At 44.2% G+C, this 27,256-nt stretch overlaps 1 protein-coding gene and 1 long non-coding RNA gene across 3 annotated transcripts in view; one reads left to right on the plus strand and one right to left on the minus strand.

Annotated features, from left to right (window-relative positions):
* The window catches only part of chrm2a (cholinergic receptor, muscarinic 2a), an 89,187-nt gene that overhangs the window by 39,743 nt on the left and 22,188 nt on the right, over positions 1-27,256 (plus strand). The window lies entirely within an intron of this gene.
* LOC115595483 (uncharacterized) lies at positions 546-5,833 on the minus strand. The gene is made up of 3 exons (XR_003986708.1): positions 5,773-5,833; positions 5,509-5,683; positions 546-1,399 (listed from the first exon to the last, which is right to left on the minus strand). It is a non-coding gene; the product is annotated as an uncharacterized LOC115595483 (long non-coding RNA).

Here is a 27,256-nt window from a genome sequence, read left to right on the forward strand (position 1 = left end):
TGGGATTCCATAGGCAAGGGAACATCACCAAATATCTCCTTGATTGCAAAATGGGAGCTTGTGACTCCCAATAAAATCCATTCATCCTGCTGAATTTGTGTTATTCATAGACACACATGTTGCCAAATCCTGCTGTAACCGGACACGAAGATCGATTGCGACTCCTCCCCCCCATTCCGCTCAACATACGTATTCACACTCCACCATTTATTCACTGTGTGGTGATAAATCCATTCATCGTGCCAGCACCGGCGGCCTGAATTATGCATGTCATAGGCCTATAGATTTGCCCTCTGTATAAAAAGGTGGGGAAAGACACGATCCTGCAAGCTGCCAGCACATTACGGAGACATGAGCAGGGGTTCGAGATCGACTGATTAGTGGGAATTATTCCAGCCTGGAACACAATTTAACCGTGATCCAAGAGTGAGAGGTCGGCAACAGTGGGTTAACACTGCGGGTCAATAGCATAGATAGGAACAGTGCTCCTCTGAATGCTCTTGGGTTGCATGAGAGTCTCCGCATCAGAAAAGGAAGGCAGGAAGTGCAATGGATGAAGTTTTATTCGGGATCTAGGAAAAGACGAACACAAGGGACATCAGGATCAGAGAAAAAAGACACCAGATGACTCGACAAAGATTAAAGTAAAGAGTCAAATACAAACTAAACTACTGAGGGGGTGAGGTGCAACACAAGAGGGAAACAGAACAAAATACACTCACGTAAAAGGAAATGGAAGCGACAAGACCTTGACAGCATTAGCTTTAGCTACATACAGGCCTTTTACGCCTCACAATAGAATTGTTTGACGGAAGAATAGTCTTTGCTGTTGCTTCATCAATCACAGTCGAAACCATTTCAATAGCAGAAGCGATTCCTCGGCAACTGTGCAGCTCTTCACACTGAGAAACTCTGTAGGCTGCTTTGTAGGAGGCGAGTTGAGCATTTGAAGGCACAGCTGCCGTTTTACTGAAGCCGCTCTGTAGTTCAAAAAACGGTTCAGTAGCTTTTTTTTTTTTTTTTCCTGAAGAAATCAGCAGGCTTCTCCTCAGTGTTCATGATGTGACTTCTCCAGGGAGCAGCTCCACTTGTTCGGCTTCATACCATCAGAAGCTTATATTTTGAGACACACAACACGCTTTCTCTTCTTTGCCCACCGATGTACTGGTGAAGCCGAGGGGCGAGATATGCCTCATCGTGTTTTCCTGTCTTCCATTTGGAAGTCGTCAGGTTTGGTTGTGGATTACTCACCTGCTTTATGTTTACTTTGGAGTTCTGTAACAAACTTGTGATGCCCACTGTGGGCAACATATCCAGAAGCTGTGTCCTTGCCGCAGCACCCCAGGTTTTGGATCCAACCTGTCGCCCTTTGCTGTATGACATCCCCTCTCGCTCGCCCCTTTAAAAAGGCACAAAAAAATAATCGAATAACAATAATTTTTAAAAATTGGGCGACTAAAACACTTGGTGGTTAAGGGAGAGGTCATGGTTACTACGGCTTTCCACCTTTCTACATAAAGGAAACTCGACACCTCAGCTTTGGGATGTAGGTAGGGTTGATCGCCGTTCAAAAGTATTTGACAAATTGGGAACAAGACTCAAATCAACTTTCCTGCCGACTGGAACTTACACAGTGATCTGCTTCAATATTTCTTCATAAAGACACTGCTGCCTGATTCCATTCATGCATTTCCCTCAACTTTCCCTCACATCCCATCTCTACAAACAGTCCATCTTGGAACTTTCCCCTTACACATCGGTTCTAAACCTGGGGTTTGGGACAGTCAAGGGGCTAGGGAGATCATCATCATCATCATCATCATCATCATCTTAACTATAGCTGTGTCAGGTCCAACGATGGCTGTTCTAGGAATTCTCTGGAAACCAACCACTACTTTTCATCCTTTCGCTGTACGTCTTTGTCCTGCCAACACCTGAAGTGCACCTGAGACAGCCATGGGAATTTGTTTCCCCTTCTCTGGGAGTTTTCAGAGAAGGCGACTCTAACACGGGCTCACCTCAGAGCTGCTAATTTTACTGCACAAGGGAGACACTGCAGTCCAAGCCTCTTGATTGTCTTTGAGGCGGGGGGGAGGGTAGGGTGACGTTAAAGCAGCCAGCGAAGGACATTAGCAGAATGTCAATCCACTCGTACTGTAATGACAAAAGGTATTGAATAATCTATGTACACTGTTTGTCTGCAGGGGGGTAAAGGGCCGTTGTGAAAAGGGTGGCTGCTCGTCGGAGCATTAGCAGTGGGAACACGATAAGGCTGCTTATTTCAGGTCGTTACCATTCATCACAGTTATTATCATCGGAATAGATACTCCCATAAAAAGCCACACATTACCTCTCATTGCACACATATTATATACTGTACATAATCTTCAATTATGAGCCATAGTGCATTCCCAGAAGTCAATGATTGGAAGATTCTCAGGCACCTGAAATTTGCATACATGTTATATTCAGTAACATGAAAAATGCAATTTTCTGCGCGACTTCGCAGTCTTCAAGATGGCACCTGTGTGTTAGTGCGAGTGTGTGTGCAAGCCATCTGTAATTGCACTGCTGCTGATATTTCTCATGAATTTGACCGCCGGTGAAAAAAAAAAGGTTTAAGGCAAAGTATTTTCCTTTACTGGGGTTCGACCCTTTTCAATAACAGGCTTTAAAGTTTTTTTGTATCAGTCATCCCTCACAGCCCGGGAGTGCTGGACAATAAAGTGCTCACATCAATCGTAAAAAAACACATGGCCTCCAGGAGCGGCAGCTTCAGAGAGGATGAAGATAACCCGAGACCCATTTTCATAGCAGAAAAATAATATCAGGATGTTCATAAAAAACAGCATAATCATTCGCCTGAGGTTATTGGCAGCTGCTGCAGTGACACAACGCAATAACCTTAGGATTGTTCTTTAAAATTGTACAGGAAGGGCAGGTAGTGGTGTGCCTGTGTCGCAAGAATAGAGAGATCTCCTGAGTTTGAAAAGCACCTTTAACCTGCTATAGCCAGCTGGTTTTAAAAAAGAAGTCAGATTGTATGCAAGCTTATGAGAAAATGACCCAACTTCTCACTTGATTTATGACCTCAGTAAACAGTTTCTGGTCTCAATCGCTAATTCAGGTCTTCTTATATACAGCTTGAGTCTCGGTTTGTAAATTAAGGTCTTGTTCAGAGAAAAATAGAGGAAAAAAGAAACTTATGGTTTTGGGTGTGGCTACCACTGCGAGAGGCGTAGCAATGGGTGTGCTCCTCAACATTGGGGCGACCCACTGGTTACCAGGTGGGAGTGTTGAGGTCTGACCATTGGATGGATGTATAAGCATGCCTGACTTTCATTCAGGTGATTGGAGTTCACCTCCTGTGACACACCTGGGGTTTTACTGTGTTTTTTATTTACCAGAACAACCATCTTTCCCAACCCTCAACCAGGTGTTTTAATTGCATAACCCTGTATTTTATTTTCTATAACCATGATCGCTCCCTAACCTGACCGTGGTAGTTGCTACACCCAGATTTTGCATGGGTACTTAGAAACACTGGCGATCGACATGTAAATGCTGTCATTAAACACAGTCCAGGGTTTTTGGATAATCTGATATCAATATTCTTGTCTGGGAAATTGGGCTGAGTGGCAATGGGACAGCCACTGGTCGGTAAAATAAAGGGTTTTTGAAGAAGTAGGGGCAGGATTCTAGTCAGAGTAACTTTGTTTGAGACATAGTTCTTGATTGAAAAAGATTTTTAAGCACATTTTGATTTGTTCTCACAGTGAAAGTGATTTTAAGTTGTGCGTCAAAGGGTAATGGTTTGCACGCCAAGGAATATCAAACCGGTGTTGGGTTGTTAAAAAAAAGATAATCTAAAAACATTTCCTATATCATGTTCTTCTTTGTGTTTTTGCAAGTGGATCAACGTTGAGACCTGAAGATCTGCAATTGAATCTCTCCATGTTTCTAATGTCGGCGGAAATCGAGACACTAAAGCCGAGAAAAGCGAAGTGAACGTCCTCACATCTTCAGAAGCCATTTCCACTGCGAGGCTTTCGGTCAGCTCCTAATGTCACTCTCCATCACGGCAAATGAAAGAGTGTAAACGTGACGACCGGAATAGGAGTTGTTTGGATACAACTCGGATGCTTTATAATCAAAAAGTAAATGGAAAGATGTAAGCACAATTACTGCGGAGAACATAATTAAAACTCTGTAATGACTGTTCGTGTGTAATTAGTCTGTCTGGTGTTGTGCCTCCAACAGACGCTTGACTACAAATCAAAACTTACAGGCAGGAGCGCTGCCATTCCCTGATGTTAGGGTATGAACCGTGCTTCAGGTCGGCGGGTGAACGTTATTAACGGAGACAATTTTGGACTCAGAGCCCTGTCTCGCAGGTCACGTCAGTTTAAATGTCCCACAGTGACTCCTGCCCCAAATTAATAGAGGGAAGAATCGAGTTCAGCAAATGGCTTACGTAAAAAACATCCTTTTTTTTCTCTGACAATAGAGGCGGGGAGAGAAGGGACGTGTTCCAGGGTCACATCTGGCTCCCCGCTATTTAGCATCCAAATATTCATCCATCTGAAAAATTCAAGTCCTCCTAAGGGTTTTCACGATCAACCGCAAGAGCTGGAGCACTCTCCGAGGCCGAATCAAACGCTTACATCACTGGCATACTTTCCTTCAGATTTGCTCTACATCGACAAACCTCTGAGTCTCCGCTTTAGAGTAATGTTTTGACATGAATATCGCCCCATGGAGAGTATATCAGCCTGCCGCACGGTGTCCAAGATGTTCGATTTATGACAACCCTCCCGTCCTGCGAGGGTTTCGATTCGGCACATCAATAGCACTCAGTAATTTTCTAAACAGAATGAATGAGCGGTCAGCGGGGAGCCGAGAAAGAAGAGACAACCGACTCCGCCACAAGAAGCGTTTTTCCCCCTCCTTGTCCTGCCGCATTTACAGTGACAAGATTATTCCCAGCACACCGACACACACGGGAACAGTCTCTTCTAGGGGCCAGCCTCTAAGAGCACTTTCTGCAACACATTAGTGAGAATAAAACTGTAATGAAGTGGCTGAGGTACAAGAGTTCTGAGCATGTCGCCTTTTTGGATTTTTCAGTGGATGGTCCCTGCACTTTCCATGCACAATCCTCCAGCTGTCTGATGCTGGCGAGCGGCTGTAAAGAAAAAAAAAAAGAAAAAAAAAAGGGGCTTAAATCTGCAGCCAGAGAGCCTCAGCAGGACAATAAACAGATTTGGGCAGAGAGAAAAGGGTACATGTCTCAGTCCTGAATGTGAGGTGTCAGCGTTTGATTAATGCCTGACATCATTGTGCGATTCGACTTGGGCAGGCTGATAAACTGGGAGAAATTGCTGATGGATGGCCACCTTCCTCCGAGATAAGGCTCCCCCTCTCTCCTTGGGATAGAAGCATTACAGAAACTAGAGGTTTCTATTGACATTAAAGACCTTGTGTGTATCACATTGGGGATCTCATTACCTGTTGGTGTGTTTGATGGCCTTGACTTTGTGCACTCTCTCACGAAATGGCCCCGGACACATGCAGCGTTCCCGAGGCATATTGAATGTTTTTTCCCCGGGCCCGGCGATAACATGCCTGATAGTGAAACACACGTGACGGCTCATCGGAGTGGCAGCCTAGTGTGAAGCGAGGCCTCAAAAAAGAAAAAAGAAAAAAAAGTGCCACGTTAAAGATTAATCAGTTTGTTGTGTCGCATAAGGTGCTGGGTCATTTAACATTTACCGTAGGTGTTGAAATTAATGTTCCTTCAGCGTAGCGTGTCTTCAGGGTGAGAGATGGTTTCTTAACGAGCAAAAATAAGACATGGATAAAAGCATAAAATCACACAAAATCTAAATATTTAAGATTTCTAGTATGAACTATGCATCATAATGAAGAGTAAATATTCTAAAAACATGTTAAAGGAAGCCTTCTGCCAATTTCCATGTTCATAATTTTTATTTTGGGCTACTAAAAGCAAAGGTTTTATCAGTTTTCTCATACTGTCAAATTCTTTGTTGAGAGATGTTCCGTCTCTTTAAAAGCTCCCCCCTCCCTGAATACTCCAGTCTCCTCTTATTGGTCGACTCACACACGCCTGAGCCAGCATAGCTCACTGTGTCTCCACTCGGCTCTGTCATGTTTTCAGCTTTTAATTAGCTTCGCTTCTTTCGCAAATATGGGGATAAATGACGCAAATGTGCGACACATGGTGACGTAGTGATGTCAAGGAGTCACGGAATTAAAAGGCAGGACTTCCTGCGAGGCGTTTGAGGCACAACGGGAGGCTTTTTCTGTGGGAGAGAAGAGCTCCCGTTAGCGCTGACTTTGGGCTTTTCTGGGAAAAACAAAAAAAAAAAACCTTAATAGGTCTCCTTTAATGTTTCTAATAAGCATATTCACCTTGAAGAACTACTTCCTGAACGAAGACATACACGTCAACTCAATCACAGCCGTCGATTAGATCGTTTTCATATAACCTGATCAATACTTTAGATGGATGATGATTAGGACAGCCCGAGCAAGTGGACCACAGATCAATTACAAGGGGGCACCGGGTTCAAACAGATAAAGCCAGCAGCAAACAGATGCATTCTAAATTCACTCCTCACGTCCTAATTCCCTGACTTTGCATCACACGCGCACTTTCATGTTTCATTAGGATAATTCTCTCGCACTGTCAGAATAAACAAATACAAATAAACATCTTCCCGTTTCCCCACGCGCCCGCTCTACACGTCGCAGTCGCTGCGAATTTACCTCAAGAGGACGTAACATTCACTTTCATTTACCCTAAGGGCACGCCTGTTAGGAAGATTTACCATATCTGCCAGGTGCCTGCGATTGATTTGAGGTGATTCCCAGCGGAGCGGAGTAAATGAAACGTCAACATCTATGTGACATGTGATGAAAATTAACGGCATCCCACATGGGAGAGTCGGCAGCGGGGGGGGGGGGGGGAAGGTAAAAGTAAGTGCAGTCTAGTTGACTGTCATGTTTTGTGAGATGGGACTTCACTCTTTTTAGTGATACCTGTGGGGCTCGCCACCTAGTAGAGTTTGTCAGAATGTTACTTTAGTCCAGACTGAAATATCTCAACAGCTACTAGATGGATTTCCATAAATAATGTGTCACAATGTAATTGGATTCCTGAGGATGAATCCCTCGGACGTTGACTTTTGCTTGGTTTGGTGATCTCTTAACATTAAAGCACTTTTATCAAGTCCTAATGTGTGTCATGGTGCTGTCATATTTGTCCCCTTTCATTTCTGTGGGGTGTTTTTGTGGTGTCTTGTGCTCCGTTTACCTCCTCTTTTCTCCTGGCTTCTCGCCAATTCTGCCTTCCCTCCACACCTGCACTGCTTCATCTTTATTAGCCCCCCCCCCTTCCTCAACTGATGTTCCAGCCTTTCATCCCCTCATTAGTTTAATTTGTATTTAAGCCCAATATTTAGTTCAGTCTTTGTTCCCCTGATCCTGCTGTCATGTTTTGCTAAAATGGGAATAATCAGTGATCTTCCTACCTGCCGTCTAAAACATTTGGGTCCACCTTGGGTCTTTTTTATTTGCGCTTTATTTTAGTTGTTAGACGAACACGGTAAAAAAGAAAGCATGTTAGCGTTGTCGTTTTTAGAGGAGACGAAGTAAACCGACATGCAGAAGACTGCAGGCAGAAAAGACCAATGGATGACGTCTTACCCGGGATAATGGCGACACAGGGGGACAGGCAAACACAACAACGAGATCAGGGGAAACTCGACGAAGACTGGACTTAAATACAAACCAAACTAACGAGATGATGAGGTGCAGGTGGAGTGAGATGGAGAAACACAGGTGATGGTAATGAGTGGGGGAACACCAGAGAACAAGGGAGGGCTAATGAGACGGAAGCAAGACAGGTGCACGAGAACACAGCAGGGAAACGGAGCAAAAGATACCGCAAGGAAACCCAGCGAACACAAATACAATGAAGCCGAAATGATAGGACCTTGACACATGCTGACATTAGCATCTCGCACAAAGAACAGCAGCACCTTAGTATCCCCGTACACTCTGCCTTGTTTATGGCGCTGAAAGAACTGAAAAACATCTCAAAAACTCTGCGTTACTCGAGCGATCCTCAAACCCTCGCTGACCTTCTGTTCCAGTGGTGAACCAACCCGCTGCAAGTATTTTCACAACCGCTTTCAAAGACATCCATGAAGGATGAAAACACACAGAACACACGGCCAGTTTCAACTTTTCTCAGACACACACACACACACACACACACACACACACACACACACACACACACACACACACACACACACACACACACACACACACACACACACACACACACACAGAGAGAGAGAAAACTCATCTTCCCAAATTAAGTAACCAGGTCGTAAACCCTACCGTACGGCTCACTGGAGTTCACCTTTTTCCTAATCTCTGTCATGCACCTTCCTCATCTTCTCACTGTTGTTATGGGCTACGTTTACCACGGCTGATTTGACGGCCCGTTTAATCGTATTAAGTAATCCCGCTACTGAATGGTAGCAACAGGACATTGTTCAGGAACTTCTTCTAAGATGCTTAGGCTGGCAGAGCGCCAGACGTGCCTCTATTCCACCGCTCTAATTTTCTGTCTTCCTACCGACTGTCGGTTCACCTTGATCTGGTTCGGAGGTTGTTGTCAGCTCAAGTCACACGGAGATATTTAAAAGGACGAACACTACTTACAGCTGTTTTGTTTTTGTCGTATAGATGTCATTTATTCATACTTTTCATTGCCGGTTTATTTTCAGCGGAGCTGATAGCAGCAAATTGAAAAAGAGGGACACGTTTAATGAAACACGTGGCGCGACAGAGGTAGCCACGAGAAAGACTTTGGACTCCATCGCTGTGAAGTGTCCTCATTATATGCAAGCCCATGAAGACAAGAGATGGGACAATCTCCCTTGGGATGCTGGTGGTGATGGATGAAAAGCCAATATATGTGGAAAACAGAATCTCACAGTTCAATCTGTAGATCGTGATGGTAATAGGAGGTGTGGGCTCAGCGACGTGGTGGACAGGCAGCAGTTGCAGCACCTGATTGGTTCAAGGAATGAGGGCAGATATGATGATGTGGGAATGTGTGAATGTGAGGAACTCTGACCACAGGGGAGGGACGGGGAGGATCGAAGCTGGGAAAACATGAGAAAAGATTTTGCTGCCCCTCACAAAGGATGTCACATGTCAAACACCTCAGTTTATGATTTCCTTTACGTCTCCTAAGAACGAAGGGCGGCGAGTCAGAACTAGTCTTTGTGATGGCGGATGATCATTAACTCTGTGGTTTCCAAGTGGCTGGTCAGAATGGATTTTGCATCACAAGCACGTTACAGCATTTATCCTCCCGTCACTTAAACATCCAAGCTGGGTTTTTGAATCTTTAACAGCAGGCTGTACGTCCACACAGCGGCAGAAGTAAGCTCGTCGTCCCCCTGACAACAGACTCACTTCTGTCGCCTGTCGTTCATAGTTCAACGGCTTTACAGAACTGGATTATTCTCCAACCTCATCTTCAAACTCTTCGGCTCGTTCACGAGTCACAGGAGGCGTCACATCACACAACTTTTGTTTTAAAGTCTCGAACTAACAGCGTCTCCTGCTGAGATTTGAACTGAGATATGGACTCGTTTACTAGTAGCTGATCTTTGGGTTTGAATTATTGAGCACTGGTTGCATAACACACCGCAGTGAACTTCACATTCTTCTCTGCTGGTGCCCAATGGGAGTAGGGAGTGTCGACTGAACAGGTAATGGCGGAGTGCGTTGTCAAAGTGAAGTCCGTTTTCCGTTTCGGGAAAAAGGAGTTGGTTACGTCACTGAGAAGTTGGAGGTGTGCATCCTGTGGCCTGCAGCTCTTCGCCAAGATCAGTCTTGTTCGATTACTCCCACAGACTGAATTAATAAAATTTCTCCATGACATATTTCAAACCGATCTAAACTCCTTAAACTAGCCTACGTCGTACTTAAGGTCAACTCATATTTTACCAGTTTAATCTGAAGCTGCGGCTGTTGGAAATGTTCAGTTTGCATCAGCAGTATATTAATACAACGCTGTGCAGATGGCGTGCATAATTCCTGTAAAACGCTTGTTACACCTGCTAATATTGGCGTTGTCACAAGCACATGTGTTTGGTGGGGTAATGTCACCAACCTGGCAACTCCGCACCGCCACTACAATAACTTTCCGCACCAGTTTCTGCCGTGGAGTGGGGATGCTGCAGCGCTTACAGCACAAGTAACCTATCAATGCCTGCTCCCTCTGCAAAACAGCTGCTGTGTTTCAAGCCCAAAATTGCACTCTTGTTGCAGAGGGACCGTGACCTGAAGAAAAGAGCCGAGCTGGAATGTGTTCACCGAAAAAAGTCTGTGCGAGGACGAGAGCTCTTGTGGTAGAAGCATTCGGCGGTGTCATCGTGTCTTGGGTGATTTTCGTTGCTGGGGGTGCAGTTTTTTGTTTTTGTCCAATGCAGGCAGATCAGGCCCGAAGGAGCAGAGCACGCTGAATTAATGTGATGTGATCAGCATTGCCCACTTTGGTCATTTCTCAGACGCTGTCCTCCCTTCTCTTCGACTCTGGCATAATGGAAAATCACTCTGTTTCACTAGCCATTACCCCGCAGCCCCATTCATCTCAGCCAATCCGAGGGTCCAGCAGAGAGGAAAATCTTTTGACCCGATCAATATTCCAAGAAGGACATAAAAGTACGGTTAAATGTACAATTCAGACACTCTTTCATTTGGCATCTGATTGGCACCATCGGCAGCGATTCTCGTTAACGTCAGAAATTAAAATCTTTAAGATTACTGCTAAAGCTCCAAAAGCTAATAAATACAGGCTAATAGAGTGGTTTTACTCTTGCCAGCAGGCCAAAACTATCACTCATTCATCCATTTGTGTCACTCATAGCTCAGATACTATTCCACATATTTCACTGTCAGCCAACTGGATGTTTGAATAAGCCTTTCCCCCCCCCTTTTTTTTGGGAAGTAATGCAGCCGTCTCTGCGGCGAATAATTCAAACGACGGGCTGAAGGCTGACTTTAATCATCCTTTCGCTGTCAGCTGAGAAAGAGAGGCCACAGACAGAATCATAACATCATAACCACCACATAATTACAAATTATAGTTCTGAATGGGATTGTAAAATTGCCTTCTGCCTATAACAAAATGGTGCCAAAGGGAGTAAAGTATTATTAGAAGTAATAAATCATATTTTTTTATATATATACACACACACACTTTGACAGAGCAGCAGTGATGGAATAATCCCTTATAGCAGGACCTATTACTGGCATGCTTTAATTTATATCTCAGCAAGTTTTAGACCTGGCCAAAAATTATGCAATGAAACTTTAAAAGCTTCTGATTTAACTGCACAGTAAAAGTTACAGAGGTCAATTAAATATGTTACAAGGGATCATTTCACCCAATAATCTTACATAGTGACTTATTTTTAATATCACTTGGGCACTTTTTGAAAGGAAAGTGCCATTAAACTGCAATATGGAGTCACCCAAGATGGCTGCCGACCTGTGAACTAGTGATTGACACCTCATCCGACCAGTTAGCAGTTTCTATGCCCGCCCTGTGGCCTGCAACAGCCAACGAGTGATTTCATAGACAGGAGACCCACTCTTTGTTCCACCCCCTCTGTTCTGGGCCACATACACGCCAGGCAACTGGTTATTTACTGTAATAGGAAGAACATGTGTTTAGTGTCCATTTTCAGTGATAGTATTAAAAAGTAAATACATAATTCAGTGTGTTCAAACTCCTATAGAACAATAAACTGTATTTGGAGGAAATAAAGTCTGTAACCCTTTAAAAGGGCCCAAAAACCATGCCTGTACACTTTTGTGAATCTCTTATCCTTTGAAATTGGTGGTAAAATGATGAAGATTTAGCAGTTGGGTACAAATAGATATTTAAAGCTGTACATATTGTCCTCCTGCATGAATAATATTAAACATGACAGATTGGTTTTGCAACACATATTCTATAAATGTGTGCATTTCTCAGGACTATGAAGACGTTCTGCTTTCAGTTTGCAGCTACACTGACATAAACAGGTTTTGAATTCTAGGTTTATCTTCACTCCTGCAGCCCACACTCACAACACTTCAATATCAGGTTTGATTTAATGTCTATTCAGCTTTTTAAAAAGGGATTCTAACATTTTTTTCCGCCGTCTAGAGCAATTGAACAGGTTTAACAAATTCATTTTCCCCAGAACTTTATTTCGGAGCCATCAGCAGAATCATCACACTGCCCGACCAAAATTTGCCTCAATAATTTGCAACTTACAAAATAATCACTTTTGAAGTCGCGGCAATTAAATCCGTAGTGAGAATAAAAAAAAAAGAAACCAAAAAACATCCTCAGATGACGGAAGCTGGCAGAGGGAGAGGCTCTGAGGAGCTCTCGGCTCAAAAGTGTGTAAGTCTGGCCTCTCCGGCTGCTCGCTACAGCGTCTCCAGTGTAACGTGCTCAAAGCTGCTGCTCTTATTGCTGCAGGAGTCATTGATAATGCTGCTTGCAGAGAGCAGAGCGCTGCCCAGTGCTGAGGACCATGTGGCGTGTCATTTCCATACACATATTTACACGCAGGAGGGACTTTATAGTGGAGAGCTATACATACACAGACTCTTAGATGAAATTTAAACTGCAAGTTTGTTCAAGACATCCCCTAAGAGCATCTCTCCATATGCACAAGAGGATGACAACCTCCAGCCTCTGATGCAGCTGCTAATCGGGAGGGGGCTATAAATCAACTTGGCTAAGCCACTCCCTCTCAGCCTCAGCGACACATAAAGGCGGCGTAGCTAAGTGTAGCATGCTGATGCCAGTCCCCCGGAGTCTAGCTGCGGCCGTCCAGCTGGACCGACGCCTGGCGGTGCTTCTGCTCGCTTCCTGCCATCGCAGGCACACGGCGCTTAGCAGTGGTTTATCAAACCCACTGTGCCATGAAAGTATGACAGCGTGGGGCCTTCAGATTAAAACCACTCAGCGCTTCGTCATCGCAGGGAAGAAAACGCACAACGCTCTAACAATAGATTTGACAAAAGTCACAGCTCTGGGTCACAGCCAGATGGAATTATCGTTTCCTTTCCATTTGCCTCCGCCGAAAAAATAAATTGAAACCCCCCCAAAAAAAAGAGACTCCCCAAACACTGACGGCTCATCCAAATTTGCTGAGTTTCACTCCGGCTGTTTGATCTTGCTGCCCCTGTTTCAACAGTGACACTCATCCAATAGTGACACAGTAAAGCAGGGCAGATACAGGCAGCCTTCTGCATACGTTTAGGTCTCAAACAAACAAAAAATGGTTAGGCTGAACGCAGGAGAAAGGTGTTGAATTGTTTCAATTGCATCAGGAAAGCCATACACTTTACATTTCTTTGTTTTCTGTTCATTAAAATGCACCGAGCGAACCCTGTTTTTTTTTTAAACAGAGTGTTTCCTCAGCAGCACGGTATTACTTTCCAAAACCAGAAGGCAGCAGAAGAAATGAAGTCGTTACGCAACAGAACAGCAGCTCTTTTAGCTCCTGTGCGGTGGCTAACTCCTACGAGCCCTGCCGGCTCATATGGGAGTAAACAGATCAATAGGCCCACCTGAGAGATGGATGCTCGCCTCCTCCGAGCCATGGTGATCAAGCAGACTCTACAAAGCCCTCTTTTCATGTGCAGCCTAATGACGCTAATGGGCAGCAATGCTCTCAGAGACCCTTTATTACACTGATTAGGCCAACAACCTCAAATATAATGTCCTAATCTGATTAAGAGATGGACACAGCTGAGCCCGGGAGGGACAGAACAGACGGAGAGAGGGAGCAGACTAATAGAGATGAGGTTTCTGCTGGTCAGGAGTCTAAAGGCTAAATTGCAGAGAGCTGGCAGTGCGCTCATGTATGTTTAAATGTCATCTGTAAGAGGTTTATGATCATGTGAAGTGTTCTTGAACATTAAGCCATTTCTAAGTGCGCTGCTGGAACCGACGGGCAACTGTCTGCAACTGATAGGAGCCTTCGCTGTCGCCAGATGCCCAGAGGCTCGGACATCCTATATTTGTATATGCAGTCGCGTTGTAGAGCTTCATGGGCTGAATTGTTTTCAGATTGGGTTCACTGTGACAGTGCATGCCCTTTTCTTTAGCCCAAGTTAGCTTAGATGTTTAGTTTACCTTCAGTTTTCCAATATAAAGCACTGGATTTGTCCCTTTTGAGGTGTAACAAACTCATCGAATGAATATCCTTCCTCTTAACGTGCATATTTTAAATGGTGCATTGACTGCATCCGTATAGCTTCTTTGTCTTCACGTTTTTTATGGCCGCATTTATACGGTTCTTTGCATATTATAGCGCAATTGGCAGTCAGTCCTTCGTTTTGAGTGCCCTCTTACCCTTCAGAACAGAGTTATAAGGGGTTTAAATCCCCCACCATGAAATAGGACAACCCCTTAGAGACCCTCATACGTCATCAGTCGTCGTCAAAGCGGATGTAAACAGACGTGACTGGAATCAAATCATCCGAACGCTGTCCTGCAAGTGGCTCAGGAGAGATGGGATGGAACAAGGTGTTGTTCTCCTGTCTATGAAACCACTTGTTGGCTGCTGCAGGCCACAGGGCGGGCATATAAACTCATAACTGGTCAAATTAGGTGCCAATCAATAGGTCAGAGGTCGGCATTAAATGAAAAAAGACCACAGCTTCATTGCCTGGCCACTAGCAGTCTTTTTTAGGTATTAGCAAACAAGCTAGTTAGCTACCTTGAGCTCAGCAAACAAGTACCGCATGTTGAATGATTGTTATAGACAAAAAGGACCATAATACATTGAAACGACAGACAGTTTTAAGTGTGCATCTAAAAAAATATCCATTTAGTGCAAACAAAACAGGGACAGACTCATAAAAAAACATTGCTCTATAGCGCTACTAGTGGCCAAAAACTACACAGCGTCCCTTTAAGTCAGCTCTTCAAAGGGGACTCCACCTACAGCGCTCCTCAAGCTGTGTTATAAATGAGGGGTTCAGAATTTAAAAGATTGATTCCAGTGCACAGACAGAATAATGTAAAGATGCTATCAACTTAATTGATGTGAATTTTATAGAACGGAGCCTCTAATCTTTGGCTTTGCCGGAGAATATGCCCGTCAGATTAATTAGCAAACACTGGCAAGCTGCTGGTTACTGGCCTGCACTAGTCTGACTCACCGGATGAAGGCTGTCTGTATAAATCTGCCTTTGGGCGCCTATTTCGGGTGGATTTCCACTCCCCTCCGCTATCTGCATGTGACTGCTCTCAAGATCTCACAGCTCTCCTCATTTCTTTGTTTGGTGCCTCCTCGTCTTCTCACTCCTCCGGTCCTGATTGTGACCCGGAAATAGATCTTCGGCACGCTATAGTATAAGGATGTCTCATTTCCTCAGAATGCTCCTTAAGGACAGAGGAGGCTTTGTTGGTGGAGCTACAAGCGAGGATGCACAGATGTGTCCTTCGCGGACGTTCGCCCCACAGCCTGTTGCCTTGACTCCTCTCTCCTCGCGGCTCTTCCTCCACTCGCATCCCACGTGGGAGTGGACAAAGACACGAGAAGGGGAGGAGGCGAGGAAAGGAGTCGAGGAGGTACCAAACTTAATTCCCACGGTTTGAGGGCGTCGCTTTGGCCTCGAGAAAGTTCAGTTTTTATGTGAAGGTTGGTTCATTTTTAAAAAAAAAAAGATGCCACGTCTTCTGACTCTTTAAGATCCAAAAAGACAAAATAATGCACTTCAGCTGTGAAATTTATCACATGACCCGGCCGACCCCAAAATCAATCATCTCCTCCGGGATGAAACCTGCAGTGATGGATACCAACTCCCACCTTGCTGCAACTTTTGGACGTGTGTGTGTGTGTGTGTGTGTGTGTGTGTGTGTGTGTGTGTGTGTGTGTGTGTGTGTGTGTGTGTGTGTGTGTGTGTGTGTGTGTGTGTGTGTGTGTGTGTGTGCAGACTGCACTTCATTTAGCGCCGCACCACAGGGGAGCCAGGGGAAATCACGCAGAGACACGACGAGAGAATTAACAAACAAATCAAAAGCAGTAAACCAGGCAAACACAACGTCGGAGGCCTTTTTAAAAAGGAACCGTTAAACCTCCATTATCCACCTCAAATTAAAAGTCCTCTTTGGGTAGACTCCTCTCATTCTTTAGGGAGGAATGAACATGGTAAGCACAGGTTGCAGGAGAGAGTAAACAAACTGGCTGCCAATAACGGTGGCTTAAAATAGATAAAGTGGATATTGACCACGATCCTATCCTGCACCACGTCCCATTTTTAGAGCCAATGGAGAAAGCGTTCCTCTATATTTATGCTCCAAAACTCTGTTTTTGATTAGAAAAAGGAGCTAAGAGAGCGCAAACGCTTCCACTTTAAGCCATCTTGTGTTTGTGCAGCATCTCAGTGTGTGTTTGTGTGTGTGTGTGTGTGTGTGTGTGTGTGTGTGTGTGTGTGTGTGTGTGTGTGTGTGTGTGTGTGTGTGTGTGTGTGTGTGTGTGTGTGTGTGTGTGTGTGTGTGAATGTCTCACCTCCTCCAGTCTATATTTATATGACCCCACCCACCATCTTCCAGCTGCAGGCACTCAGTCATTAGATGATCCAATTAGATGATATAAGCTACCTACGGAGCCGAGAGACGCTGCAAATCGACTACACCTACTAGTAGATTTTTCTCTCAGTACCAGGGGAATGTACTGACCAACAGAGACGACATTACACGAGCCCAAATACAGGCGTATGCACCAATTTCGTGATCATTTTAAAGAAATACAGTAAAGTTTAGATGCTTGATTTTGAGGAATTGTTCCCCATTTTGCTAAATATGCTTATTCGCTTGTTAGTAGGGAGTCAGATAAGAAGATTAGCATGATTCTCACATCAGAGAGCCGTATGAGTCCAATTAACTAACTCTCAGCAGCAGGAGAGCGAATAAGCATATTTTCCCCCAAAATGACAAACAGCTCCTTTTTTTTAAAAACCAGTCGGATGTGCATACAACTTGAGAACCCAACAAGATAATCTTTGCAAAACACAGCAATGATAATTCGTTTTCAGCTCTCCAGCGCTGTGGTTGGTTGTGCATCATTCGATATTAACACGTTTTAAAGACGTAAAGGAGACGAATTATGGTTCCTAATTTTATTTTGGATCGCTTCTAGAATGGGTTGGGATGCATTAGTGGTCAAAAAAAACACACCACTTTCTGAAGTTTTTAGCTCCCGTCTCTTTAAAGCCCCTCCCCTGAATTCCCCCGTCTCCTCTGATTGGTCAGCTCACACACGCCCGAGCCAGCTTTGCACACCTCGTCTCCGGTCGTGTTTTCAGCTTCCAGTTAGCTTCACTTCTACCCTGAATGCAGGCATAAATGTGGGGGGTCTGAGATCACTTCATCTTTTTGCACACTGAAGAAGCCTTGGAAAAAAAACGATTCTGTTCCACTTTGTTACAGTCGGTTTAGCTCGATGCGCTCCGCTGAAAACGCCTGACACGAGGACGCTTTTGGAGCTCTGCGGTTTTCGCTTTGAGTCCTGTGTTTCTGTTCTACACCAGAGAACCGTATTCCATTCATCACAAGCTCCTCTCGATCAGTTTCTGTCGGCCTGTGCATTTTTGAGCTCGATCAGGAAATCTTTTTGAGAGCAGGTAGATCCAGTGTTCCAGGTTTGACATTTCAACTGAATGGCTGGAACATGGCTATAGAAAACTGTGAAGGTTACGGTCTAAAAATAGGTAAGAAAAAGCCCTGAATGATCCTGGGGGGGGTGTGGGAGAGATTGAGAATAGGATATAGAAAAGGAGATAATACAGATCATGAAATCAGAAGGTTACGAGAGGCGAACGTCATTAGGAAGAAGTAAGCATTTAGTAAAACAACATTTCCCTGTCGTATTGGCGTGGTTTGGGTTTTTTGGTGTGTTGATTTCCTGTTTTATTGCGCAGCTAGATCCTCTTGTGCCTTTTTGTACCTTTCCACTTCTTCCACTTCTGTTTCCCGCTGACAAAACCTAGCAACGAAAAGCAACATACAAAAGTAACACATAAAGTTAGTGGTGAACCACTAAACCACAGGGGACAAATGAGAAACACTTTGAGCACACGAGGACGGAAACAGAAGAACCAGCACAGATTGAGTGAACAATAAAGGCTTAGATACGAACCAAACCAACGACGGGCTGAAGTGCAGGTAACAAAAGACACTGAGAACCGGACGGTGTTGATGAGGCTGTTGTGAGGGATCAGACAGAGGAGGGGCACAAGGAACACAGGATGGGAACAAAACACTGGGAGCACAGGTTAGCAGAAGGTAGAAAGTGAAAACGAGACAAGAGAGGATATAACTACAAAAGAAACTAAACAAAACAGGATTTTAGAAATCCAGAACCCAAATCATCCTCAAGTCAGAAAAACACTGTTAGCATCCTGGCTATCGCTAACGTCCCGGCTACTGTCCAAATCAAAAAGCAGCCATACGAATCCCAATGTGACCTAGAAACTGTCATCTCAGTGCGATGGAGAACACATCAGCAAGGGAACAGAGTTTGACACAACACCGGAGACCTCCATTGAGTGAATGCTCGTCCGTTCACTCTTGTTTTACCTCTTTTTCTATCGCTCTTCCTCTTTGCCTTCTTAGCCTCGTCCATCAGTGGGTTCTATAACTTTTGCCGTGTTGAGTTTCCAGTTATTCCGGTTGTTCCCAACCTTACCTGGGGTTAGCAACCGGAGGGAAAAGGCTACCTCGTTTCCTGTGACAGGGAACCAATCTATCCATGGATGGTGTCATTTTCCCTGCAGCCATTACACTGTGCAGTCACTGTTTACTTCAGAATGATCCATTAATGCAAAGAAGTTGTCTGTCGCCAGTTTAAATAAAACATTCAAGTCCAAATAGTGAAACCGACTGGAACAAGAGACTCTGGAAAACCGCATTAACCCAACTCAACGCAATGCAATCCTCCCTTTCCCAGAATTTCATCACTACTTTCACTGCAAACAACTTCTCTTCTTCTTTTTTTTATACGGGTACAAAGAAATGATTGCTAATAGCCCTTTGAATGAAACCCGCCTGCAACAACGACACAATTACATCGCAGCGCTCCCGCCTAAAGCCCCTCACTCTCTTATTGCTTGTTAGCAGTCTGTATGCAGATTATGCAATTTATTGACACGACGTATGGGCGAGCATGCAGCGAATGAAAATCAAACAAGATTAGAGGAGTGAGTCGCGCTAAAGCAGGCCGTATTTTTCATTCGGTATCAGCCTGAAGGAAAACGCTGCACTCGTGTAAACAAGTGCAGGAAACCAGACTCCTCAGCTGCAGCACATTGATCTTTTTTCTACCCTTTTCCATAATGGACTGTAATAATGCGGCTCTTCTACTTTCACCTTCTCCGTTTGACTGACACCATGATTGCAGCGTCGATGACGAGCTGAGACAGTTTCTGAATCCGTCCTCCAGAGACAAGGACGCTCTCGCCCTTTCACTCGGGTCAATTATCCTTTTTTTTTCCCCGTGTAATCAGTAGTCATCTGATTCAAATTACAACAAAGGAGATCAAAATCCGCCTTTTTTTTTCTCCCCCACCCCTTGGAAATTATAGGCCGTGGAAGGGAAAAAAAAAGTTTGAGCAGAAATGTGGGTTGAATGCGTCGGAATTAATCTGAATTCGTGGCTGTCACATTTGCGTAGGCACTCAAACACTCAAAGAGGCTGCGTTCAATGCCTGTTAGGAGAGGAGTTTTGAAGAGGCTCAATCTGGAATTTTGTAGGTCAGAATTGCCCCATTAGACTCCGGATAGGAAAGAGGCTTCATCCCATTTGTGAAAAAAGAAAAAGAATCACTTAGAAACAACACACCTCTTAGCGTCTATTATTAATGCAGAGGTTTCTGATTTAATTTTGCGGAGCAGCAGGTCCCTCCTCTTACGCAGCACTTCCACCTTTTTTTTCTTAATTAAAAAAGTTTTCCTGTTGCAGCTATAAAGGAATGTTTGTTTCGGTCCTGCGAGACACGAGTTGTCCTCGCTTTTAAATAATGCATTAGTGAAAACGGTAATAAAATGATATTTGGCGTTAAGATCTCCCCTGATTGCCGCAATTAAAAAAAGTAAAAAAACAACTTATTTGGACGAACACCAAATTAAAGCAGCTGCGGCCTGTGTGTGTGTGTGTGTGTGTGTGTGTGTGTCCTGATCTATTGCCAAGCCTCATTTACCACGTGCGCGTGTCATCGTCGTCTATCTGTTTTACTTGCCGTGTGTAACTTGAGGATTGTTACCTGTTGGTGATTACAGAAATGTTTATTTCCCTGTTTGCTGGCAAATAATCCCTCCAGTGTGTCCTCGCTGGCTTCATTAACTTCCACATTTCCAATCAAGATAAGGGAGAATTACACCGAGGGAATGAAACAATACAAACAAAACATAGGAGCTCTGCAAACAAAGCCCGTGCTCTTGCAATGCGGTTGTCAGTGTGTACATTTATCATATAACAATTAAGTTTCTTATGACTATGAGCAACTCTGGCATCGGTGAAACCTCAAGTCTAGACAGAGGGAAGGATCAGTCCGTCTCCCCCATGTGCACGAAAAAAAGAAATTGAGGGGTGCTTGCCATTTGTTGTGACTGCATCGGACGGGTGTGGGTGTAACGGCAGCGGTGGAAATCTAGTAAGAAAAAGAAGCAGTAAATCTGGCAGCAGAGACTCTGCGAACATCAACATTGCATTTCTTTCTGTAATTACAGATTGGCTGAATTCTCAGCGTGCCTCCTCGCCGCCTGTGGCGCGGCGTGACGTCACGTCGAGGCGCCAGAATAATGTGTGAATGCGTGTGTTTCTCGGCGGACAGCTCATCAAGATGAGTGACAAGCGCTGGGCGAGGAACTCGATTTAACAGAGGGGGGCTGTGTGGAGAGGACGGAGCTCGCTTTGCCGACTCGAGGTGGAAACTGTAACACCGGTGTCACATAACTCAGCAAGTTTAGACTTGGCCACCAATTGAGCTGAAGCTCTTGCACGTCACGTCGGTCCGTATTAAGAGCAGATCATGACCAGTAATGTGCCATGATCTCTTTTTTTTTCGGAGGACGACTGACAGGAAAGTTAATTCAGTGTGAGCTGAAAGGCTCTGAAATACTCAGCGACTGACACAATTAGCATAATTTGGGTGAATGTGGGCATAATTCTCTAAATGACTATCATGCTGGTGTGTGTGTGTGGTTCAGTAGCTGTGAATTTATGCATCAGTTAATTCCTGGAGTTCGTCCAAATCCAACAGAACAGTCAGTAATCAGAACGCACAATTAACATCAGTCCAGACTCATGTGTCTATATTTTTGTTACCTCGTATAAAAAGCAAGTTAAGCTGCTGTTTCTCTGATTAATTGGAGGTAAATTATGGCTTTAATTTGTTTGAGAAGAGTTCTTACATCTCAACCAGCGGGCTTTTTTACTTCCATCGATATGTTTTGCCTGAAGCTGTTAATAGTTGGGGGTCAAATCCAGGAACTTTATTTATTTATTTAACTGTAATTTAGGACATAACACAATTTTAACCATGATTTCTGCTGATCAGTAGCTAGACATCTGTAAAGTACAGCCATGAGCTCACATTACTGAGGCGTTAAGGGGCCAAACACACTGAAAGCATCTGAACGAGCGTCTTGAAGCACACCTATTGTTTTTTTTTTCAAATGGCTGAAGATGCCTTGATGCTCGTACCCCGACCTCATTTTTGAGGACCCAGCGACTGTAGCCGCTCGTCCACAGCTGCGGTAAGCGAGCTGGAGGGACATATCACAGCTGAGGTGCTGAGCCCTGTGAGGACACACTGCTGTGAAGTCTCTCATCACCAAATTCAGCTATTCTGACTCCATGATAGTGAGGTAAATGTAATAACTTTCTGTCGCAAGTGTGAGGAGGCAGAGTGCTTGTTTCGGGTTTGATACGCTGCAGGTGTCTGACCTGTCAGACTGAGACCACTATAGAGAATATAGAGTGCTACATATACAGTAAATAGTGAGGTGTTTAAATCTGATGCCTGCAGAAAGCCATATGAGCACAGAATGATGTGCTTCAATTAAAGCACGTTGATTATCGTTTTCAGTGGGTGTGAAAAAAAAAAAAGGATCGAGACGGGTTCCCTGAGGTACACCACTGGAAAATGATTTACATAGGATCATTCCTTGCCACAGAGCATGCATCCAGCAAAATACGATTACACGGCTCCTGTTATCACCTTTTATTGGTAGTTTCATTGAGCTAGCCGCTGTTCATTTATGTATAGACTGTATCTGTTGAATGCACATTCCTGCAGACATACTGAAGCACCAGTCCCAGATCAATCAGATGAACTCCGTTCGATCGTATGTTGTGTTTAACTAGGCTTCAGCTCAGGCAGCTGTCTGAGGGACTGTGTTCGTCGCAGCCGCAGAAGTGTCATAAATGTAATTCCCACCAGGAAATAACCAGGCACACACAAACACCAGGTAATCATCACACTGATACGGACAGACACTCTATATACACAGAGGTGGCGGAGGGGGGGATGTGTCAAGCACGATGCATAAAGTGGATAAAAATACTCACAAAACCAAACTTTGTATAGAAAGACAAGAAAAGGGTTTTAAATAATTAACAGTTTTATAATAGCTATAGCCAAATTATGCACTGTAACATACTTCCCTGCAAAATTACAGTAAATACTGGCAGCTGTGAGCATGAAACTGTTATTCTACAGTTTACAGACTTTAATCTACAACAACAGCTTATGACTGTAAAGGCTGATGAAGGTTCTCAGTCATCCAGGTCAGGGTAAATCTAAGTGCTGTATCATAGCCAAGTGGACTTGTTTCAGTTTCTTGAAGATGTTCCACCTCTCATTCCTCAGTTCAAACTAACTGTAGATGAGTTGCAGGCTTTTAAATTATGTGTGGGAGTTTCCTTACAGAGTCGTTAGGGACAGTGTGAGCTCTGAGTTTCTGAGTCGTTAGGACCACTTGTGGGTTGCTGGTCAAACTGGCCTTCATAGGGGGTTGGTGGAGCTAGGTGAGCCCAGGTGTGCATGGAGAACTCAGTGCAGCATTGCCAGTGGGTTTAAATTACTGTAGAGGAATTACAGGACAATACTGCACAGAAGATATGTTTTACAGTAAAATACTGGAAGCTACAGATGCTATCATTAAACTGTTATTTTATCATTTCACTGTAATCTACAACAACAGTTACTACTGTAAAGAAATTACAGTACTGTGCTGTATATAAGTTTTCCAGGAAAATACTAGCAGCTACAGTTGCCAGCAGATCGTTCCTACTATAATCTCCAACAACGTTTTTTAGTTTTTTACTTTAAAATCGTTTTTCAGTGCTTTATAATGTGATCTTTAGAGTATAACACAGCTGGAAGCTAATGATTTTAAAATGTGTGTTCCTCAATGACTCAACATTTACAGTATTATACTGTATTTACACAGTTATTGTACCATATTTCCTTTTTTTCCCTGCAATTTGTAATAGTGTGTATTTATTCCTCTATATTTAGCACATTAATTACATTTAAAGAACACAACGGTCAATGGCAGATGTTCTCATTGGTGGACATAGGTCAAAGATTGGCCTTTTCAATGGTTTGTGGCCAGAGGCGTCACAGCATCAAAATTTTCCAATTAACAGAATCAGAAATGACAGCCAGTTTCCTCGGGGGCCGCTTTCCTTTTGCATTCTCTGATGTCGACAGAATGGCCGTCATTAGTGTCAGGTCTGCTAATGAGTGTTTAGTTGGACGGATGTGATTGGCTCCAGGCACAATGTTTTGATGAGATGTTAGGTTAGGTGCGCTCGTGTTGCTCCAGCAAATTGTGAAACGCCAATTAGCCGCGTCTGAACAGTGGAGAGTGGTTTTTCGAGCACAAAAGTCCGGTGGCGCGCTCACTCCTGAAATGTAAAGCTGTCAGTCAAGAGCACCGGGGAATGAGATACTGAAAGCAAGGGGTGGACAGCCTGAGAAGGGCTAATTACATAGCTGACACCTCTTGCCTTCAAACATCCTTTCGCATCGCATTTTTTTTTTTTTTTATTCTCACAATTTCACGGTAATTTCACAACGACGGCCATGTTTGGGTGTGCATCGCTGTCAGCATGTGTTTATTCCTCGTGTTTCAGGACATTTGCTTTATTAGATGGACAGAAGCGATGTGACATATGTGGCGAGAAAAAGCACGATGTTCGCCACTTGTGCTATCCCGTCGCAGTGCTGAGAAGAGCGCGCGTCAGCGCTATCAATCCTGCGTGTCAAGGCCTACTAGAAAGACAGATGGCTCGAATAAATCAAACATGATGCAGGAGCGTGCCTCTTGTCTTTCAGAGCGCTCCACGCATCCTCCGGCAGCGGAATCAAAATGCCTCTCACAGCGAGGCCCCGCAGCTCCTCCTGTGTGGTCCACTCTTCAGAAAAATTAAAGCCTGTGATCATTATTTATCTTTTTAAACTTCGCACGCGCCGTTTAACTGAGCAGTCACCGTTATGGATGGTCTCTCGAGGCAATGCAAATAAGTGAAGTATTTAATACACAACATGTATAATTGATAACAACGGCTGTGAAGTACAGTGTAGATTTCAAGAGTGGGCGCTTATTATAGTTTTACTGTTGAAAGAAGCCGAGAAGTGGCCTCAAGTAGTTTTTCACTTAGAGTGTTTGTGCAAATTTCAGGCTGTAAAAATCATCCTAGTAGAAGTTGTGTGGAAATTGTCAAAAGCATCCACTCTAGAAAGGATATCACCAAAATTCGCCAGACGGGAATCACAATACTCCACCACTTAATCTCTTTTCATCAGCGGATAAATGAGAGGCAGTGACAAGGTAATCAATTCAGGAGAGCCACATGAGTGTGTCCTGTCAGCCGCCTGTCTGTGTGACAACACGAGCCTGACAGGCCATCAGGTTTGAGCGCTTTGAGTTTTGGTCATGGCGCATCTTTTATTTGGATCAAGGTTGACTTCCGTGAATTAGCATCCGTCAGCTGTATTTACAGCGACACCGTAGGCTTTCGGAGATTACTGCCAAGGATGCTGATGGCCACTCGTGACTGGCTGAGGCACATTGTGTTCCAGTCTTATCTGGCTTCGCTGAAGCTGCCTCGCTACAAGTGTGAGACAGATCCCTCTGCAAGTGAACAACCACGGAGAACCTTCATGCATCAGTGGTTCTTGGACCGCAAGTCCCATAACGCTCCACTGAAGTAGACAGTTTGTTAGAGTCTCCAGGCTTTCGGTCTGGCTGTTGCATTTAAAGAACGCTGGAAACCAGAGTTTGGATATGAGACGTCACTCCGACAAACTTTGCAGACTGCACAGCACTCAAACTCAAGCCGGACATTTTCCGCACTCAGCGCTGCTTTACATTAATGTATAGTCTGATGGAAACAGGTACTGTAAATAGAGCGACTTCTCCAAGGGCAACACGGCTCTGCTTTTTATCACTAAACTCTGAATCACAGGAGAAAGACAGTGTACGGGGGGGGGGGGGGGGGAAGGGCAACGAAATACAGAAACAATGAAGTGGAACAAATCCAACAGGCACATGCTTTATCTCGTTCCCTTCGCCTTGCCTACCTTTTTTCCATTTTTGCTATCTTTCCCTATCTTAATGAGCACCACAGCTTTCTATCGAGGGATGGTGCCAGTGTGATACATCACAGGCAGGACACATACAGGGGAACGAGGACAGGACAGTAGCAGGGTGACAGCGATGCTGGCAGAGCGATTAGGAGTGCTTAGACAGGCACGCTGATTCAGAGTGTGAGCAAAAGAGCACCATCACATCATGCTCAGGAGGAAAAAAAAAGATGGCAGAGGCACTCTTTCTCTCCCCAAGATGAAAATATAATAAGGACTTGACGTTGTATAACTCGTGTGTGTTCCAAGTCCGGTTGAGTTTGAGTCAAGACATCGAAAGGGAGACAAATACCAGTGAAACCCAACAATGTAATTATCTACCATGCCGATGGAAAGATGGCCAAAGTTCTGTCGCCCACAAAACATTTCTGGAGCTTCCCAGCAAAACAGCCAGGCGATATCCTCCTAAACAGCTGAAGCAGATGGAGACTTGTCTTAACTTAAAAAAAACAACCCTCAAAAAACCCTAAAATGGCTCCATATAGTTCGCCCGACATCGTCCAAGTCTCAACGAAGCACAGAGATCCTAAATTAATTTGAATAGACGTTATTTACTTGCTCGTGTTCCCACCTCAGCATGCTGATGCTTTTGGCTCGGCAGCTACAGTGAAGATTTTGGCTTTATAAAGGTTGTAAATAACATCTTTTCAAATCAATTTGGACTTACAGAGACTTGGATAACGCCAGACAAGCTTTATGGGGCCATTTTATGTTTTTTGGGTCGAGTCTCCATCTACTTCAGCTGTCATGAACACAACTTCTTTGCCAGTGGTAGCAGCCAGAAACAAACAAGATCTTTGTTTCTGGCCTCTGCAGCCCCTGGTCCATTTTCTGACTCCAAATTTTCGCAACGTTACTGTCTGATCTTGAAGAAAGAATGCCAGTTGTGAACCATCTCAAGTCCTAGTGGTACTCGGAACCGCATATAAATTGCCGACCTCAAGCACCCAAGCACCGTCCAATGAGAAATGCGTAATTCACTCTTGTTTTAACTTGGTTTCTAATCAGTCTTTGCCTCCACCATTAATTGGGTTCTTTTTATGTGGTTACCTGGGGACAGCGACCCAATAGCTAACCATAACCTGGCCAAAACACCTCATCTTCCTGTCTTGGTCGGCATTGTGGAAGGTAGGCTTATAAGAGGCCAGTCTTAACGTGGATGGTGTCAGCTCTTTAAAGCCACTTCACTGGTAGAATAGAAAAAGACACCTACATTTTTGCTACGACACTTCCACTCACACACCCAACCCATGGAAACTGAGATGAAATTTGCTGGAAGCGGCAGCTCCCCTATAATTTGAAAGCGGCAACGGTTACATAAAAATCTAACATAAAGATTGTGAATGTAGTGGCCTTCAATGGGTTTTCACCGGGGAACTTTCTATAAAAGAAAATACCCACAATCGGCAATAAAACTACCAATTTTATGTTTTAAAAAGGGAATAGAAAGGAAGGTCAACTTCCAGTAAACGGT

Source organism: Sparus aurata, chromosome 14 (genome assembly GCF_900880675.1).
Source record: "Sparus aurata chromosome 14, fSpaAur1.1, whole genome shotgun sequence".
Lineage (NCBI taxonomy): Eukaryota > Metazoa > Chordata > Actinopteri > Spariformes > Sparidae > Sparus > Sparus aurata.